Genomic DNA, 5,009 nt, shown 5'->3' with positions numbered 1-5,009 from the left:
ATGCCCAAATACATCAGTTTTGCTCAATCCAAAAACAAGTTTTACAATCCTCTTTCCAAGAAATGACCAGCCTCTTATTTGAAGACAGAGAGCACATTAAGCAGAAGCTGCAGAACCAAATGAAACCCAAAACCCTAAAAACGTAGAACCATATATATTGGTTTGCAATTAAAAGATTTGATAACACCAACATTTATAAGAAAAAAATCAGGAAAGAATTTCTCAATCTTTTGCATGCTTGGAAGACAATTAATGAACAGTCACAAATAAAGAAATTGATACAGTTTGACAAAGTTTGCAGCCATGATCATTCCTCATGTTAGTCCACAAAACTAAGTCATTAAATGGATTTATCTACATAAAAAATTGAAGCTACAATTGTACTTTCATCTTGACCACCCCCAACATGGAATATAATAAAAAAGTTTTCTTTCAGGTTCCTATACCAACAAGTGACAACTATACAACAACATGGTGGCAGCTTAGTGGTTGTGAAGGTGCTGAGATGAAGGTGTTGGATCAAACCCCACTGGTGCAAAGGTGTGTCCGTAGGGTGGTCGTGGGGCCCCACCTGGGGTTTTTCTTGCGTAGGCGAGTGTTCCTTGTAGGGCTCTGTTTGTCTCGTAGGAGCAGCCAGTGCAGGTCACATTGTGTTGGGATGTTGCAGTTTCAAAACCCAATGGTATAGTTTATGACGGGTAGGGGTCTGACTAACCCCTGCTTGCCTTTAAAAAAAAATAAATGGTTGAACAACATGCTAGCACACAGGGCAATTAGATTAATGCTTACACCCCAAAATGATGGATCACTGTTTGGATCTTACATACCACTTATACAAATGTTGAAGTGTGATAAATCTCTCACATAAATGTGAACTGAACCAACATGGTTGATCATCATGCTACAACACAATGGTGATGCATTAGTTCTTACACCCAAAAATAACGGATCAATTTTTGGATCTTACATGCAGATGGGTGGATCCAACAAGTCTAAAACGAATGCTAGAGTAACCTCTCATTTATCTGGTGGCCGGACCCGATTGACGCGCCTTAAGGTCCAACACAATGCCTGGCCCAGATCCAAACAAAAAAAAAGGTCACCCTCATTGGACGACATCCTCACCCTCCCTTGGATCCAGAGGCGCAACCGGCGAAGACGTCCCGTTGGGTCAACGACCACTGGGCATGGACGAGAACGGCACCTTCCCGGACGAAGACGGGTCCGAATGGACGTAGTTGTCGAAGCAGTCGGCCCGAGCCCCATAATCAATCGGGGGTCCATCTCTGATGAGCTCAGGCAACGGTGCATCCCCATCGAGGTACTGCATGACCTGCCTCATCCCGGGGCGGGCGGGCGGGTCTGGGTGCAAGCACGTGAGTCCGAGCTTGAGCACGAGCTCAGCCTCGGTGTGGTCGAAGTCGCCCCGGAGCCACGGGTCCACAGCATCGAGGATTCGCCCCGCGCAGAGGCAGGCCCAGACCCACTCCACAAGGACCAGCTCCTCTGGGCTGGCTTTCGGCTCGATGGGCCGCCGGCCGCAGGCCACCTCGAGGAGCACGGCGCCGAAGGCGTAGACGTCGGAGCGGGTGGTGGTCTTGCCGGTGCGGGTGAGCTCTGGCGCGAGGTAGCCGAGTGTGCCGACGACGTGGGTGGTGCTCGGGTTGGAGCCGTGCTCGTAGAGCTTCGCCAAGCCGAAGTCGCCGAGACGGCCGTTCATCTCGGCGTCGAGTAGCACGTTGCCAGCCTTGACGTCTCGGTGGAGCACCACCTGCTCCCACTCCTCGTGGAGGTAGAGGAGGGCGGAGGCGACGCCGCGGAGGATCCGGTGGCGCTGTGCCCAGCCGAGCCGGGGCGGCGCCGCCGTCTGGTCGAAGAGGAGCTTGTCGAGGCTGCCGTTGGGCATGTAGTCGTAGACGAGGAGGAGGTCGCCGCGCCGCCGGCACCACCCCTGGAGCTGCACAAGGTTCCGGTGGCGCAGCCGGCCGATGGTCGAGATCTCCGCCACGAACTCCCGCAACCCCTGCTTCGACCCGTGGGAGATGCGCTTCACCGCCACCTCCGCCTTCGTCCCTGGCAGCACCCCGCGGTAAACCCTCCCGAACCCACCGAACCCCAAGAGCTCCTTCTCCCCGAACCCCTTCGTCGCGTGGGAGAGCTCCCTGTACGAGAACCGGTGCGGCCCGTACTCGATTTCCCAATCCTCCACCGCGTCTTCCGCCCTCAGCCGCCGGAAAATCAGGATTCCGGCGACTGTCGCCGCAAGCAAGAGGAAGCCGGTGGCGACGGAGGTGCCCATGGCGAGGTTCCGGATCCTAGATGCGGTGGATTTCGGCTTCGGGAGGGACGGGAGGGCGGAGAGGTCGAGCGCTTCCGCTTGGGCGTTCATGGCGAAGCTTCAGCCGAAGAGGTAGTGGGAGCTGGCGAGGAGGCCGGTGGAGGCGGAGAAGCCGACGTAGGCGGTGTCTCCGACGACGGTAGGGACGTCGACGGAGAGGGAGAGGAGCGGGCGTGGCGGCTTCGACCGGGCGGCGAAGATCGGGGCGAGGGTGACGTTGAGGACGCCGGACCGGCCGTCGTAGTCGATCCAGGCGACGATGGTCTCGCCACCCTTGAGGTTGAGGGTCGTCGGCGAAGATGGGGAGTCGCCGGACTGGAAGTATCCGGCGGCCGCGGCGGCGGTGGATTGGAGGGAGTTGATGTCGATGCCGACGTGGTTGTCGTTGGTGTCATTGAACTCGAAGTCCTGGACGGTGTCGAACTCGACGGCAAGGATGTGGTTGGCGGCTTTGCCGTTGCTGGAGGCGTTCATGAGGCCGAGGTACTGGCTCGGCTGGGCGCCGGGGAGGAGGGGGCTCGGCGCGAGGGCGAAGGCGAGGCCGTGTTCACCGAGCTTGGGGTACTCCGGGACGATGGCGAAAGCGAAGGAGGTGGAGAAAGAGGAGTTACGGAAGCGGAGTGGGTGCGGGTAGAAGGCCCGGCCGATGAGGCGGGAGCTCTCGTTGGTGAGGCGCAGCACGCCGTTGGCCTCGATCTCGGCCGTCCGGACGAGGGTTATGTTGGCGTTGCTGAAGCCGTTGTAGATGAAGCGGTCGAGCTGCTGCGAGTGGGAGAGGTGTGGAGGGAGGAGGCAGAGGAGGAGGGAGAACCAGAAGAGGTTGGCCATGGTTGAGAGAGAGAGAGAGATGATTAGGGGGAGTTTTTCAGAGAGAGGATTGAAATTGAATACACCCACAAAAGGAAATTGAGAGAGAAGATTTGGGATATTGGTAGAGTTTGAGAGGGAAAAACGGAAACGGAAGAAAAACACCTGAGAGAGAGGAGTATTAGAAGTTTTGGTAGCGGTTTAGAGAGAGAAAGTGGAGGAGAAGAGGTGGAAGCAGGTTATATGTTCCCCCAACCGGCCGATACTCCATCTCATGATCGACATGTATCCCCATGTGTGTTCGCATCATATTGTATCGTAATGTGGTGCTGTCGCAAAGACTTAAGTACCCTTTACCGCAATTGTCTTCCTCTTCCTTGAACGGACATAAATGCCCTCTATCTATAAAACTGAATCGACGGTTCTTGAAAAGGACAAAAATGCCCTTTATCGTTATCGCGTCAAAATGTTCCGCAAAGTTTGCGTATGCAGCAAGTTGTATGTTATAGAATTTAAATAGTTCAAAACAATCCATTCTCGCCCAAAGCAGAAAACTCTAACGGAGCATTCTTTGCTTTCATCTGTGTACAACAGAGCATCCTTTCATTTGTTCCAGAGCATCCGTTTCCATTTTACGCGCAATTGCAGCATCGTTGCCACCTTGTGTTGCGTATTAGTTGTTACTGTTGCTTACTCTATAATTAAAATATCCAAAATCCTATCATTTCGGTGAGTTTCGTGTAAGGTTTTGTTATTCAATCTGTAGGTTTCTTCTTATACAACGACTTGTAAGTTTGAGAAATCTTACAAAGATATGTACTTATGAACCCAAATGTTGCGATGATTTGTAATCATGATGATCGTTTAATTTGTGGTGCAGGTTAGCAATGTCTCGCCTCATCAGAGAAGAGATGCCTTATCGTTCTATGGTTTGTGTATTAGAGAAGTGATCCGCCAGTCTCATCTATCCAAGGTTCTTGAGAGGTACCAAAATATACTTAAGATTGAGAACGACAAAGACAGGGAGAAAGCCTTGGAATTGTATTATGCGGAGGATTATTCCTCAGATATCGAGGTTGCGGACAAAAGGAAGAATGCTGAAGAACGAAAGATGCAGAAGAAGGATGACGAAGAGAAGGCAAAGCAAAGAAATACGGAGGAGAATAAAAAGAGAAGGCAGAGGAAGATGGCAAAGCAGAGGGAAAGGCAAAAAAAGAATGAGGAGGATTGGCAAAGGTATTTTAACAAGGTAATGATGGAGTCAAGGGCTGAATTGGATAAGGGGATCTTGGAGAATAAAGCAAGGCGAAACAAGGCAAAGCTACTAACGGAGGCGGAAGAGAAGCAAAGGCAAATGAATAAGGAGGAATTGCAACGGAAGGAGAAGAAGGATGAGGAGAAGAAGGAAACACAACAGAAGGAGGAGGAGGATGAACAAAAGGAAAGAGAAAGGAAGAAGCAGGATGAGGAAGTGCTGGAAAGAAGGAAACACTATTTGGAAGAGGAAGAAAGGCGGCGGAAGGAGAAGGAGGAGGAGGAACAGAAGGAAAGGGAAAGGAAGAAAGGCGGCAGGCGGAAGAAAGGCGACAGTCGGAAGAAAGACGACGGAAGGAGAAGGATGAGGAGGAAGAAAGGCGGCAGAAAGAGAAGGAGGAGGAGAAAGAAAAGGAAAGTGAAAGAAAGAAGCAGGTGGAAGAAAGGCGGCAGGAGGAAGAAAGGCGTCAGAAGGAGAAGGAGGAGGAGAAAGAAAATGAAAGAGAAATGAAGAAGCAGAAGGAGGAAGTGTGACGGAAGGAGGAGGACGAAAAAAAGGAGAGAAAAAGGAAGGAGGAGGCAAAAAAGGAGAGAGAAAGGAAGGAGAAGG

General features: G+C 51.9%; 1 pseudogene across 1 annotated transcript; it reads right to left on the bottom strand.

The window, feature by feature from the left end:
- Positions 1-852: 852 nt before the first annotated feature.
- On the bottom strand, positions 853-3,198 carry LOC149828231 (L-type lectin-domain containing receptor kinase S.4 pseudogene; annotated as a pseudogene). The gene has a single exon (XR_016434258.1). The product of XR_016434258.1 is annotated as an L-type lectin-domain containing receptor kinase S.4 pseudogene (transcript).
- Positions 3,199-5,009: the final 1,811 nt, after the last annotated feature.

This window comes from Nuphar pumila, chromosome 9 (assembly GCF_984573655.1).
Source record: "Nuphar pumila chromosome 9, dmNupPumi1.hap1.1, whole genome shotgun sequence".
Classification (NCBI taxonomy): domain Eukaryota; kingdom Viridiplantae; phylum Streptophyta; class Magnoliopsida; order Nymphaeales; family Nymphaeaceae; genus Nuphar; species Nuphar pumila.
Note: the sequence above shows the minus strand (reverse complement) of the source record. Positions and strands in the feature narration are given on the sequence as shown.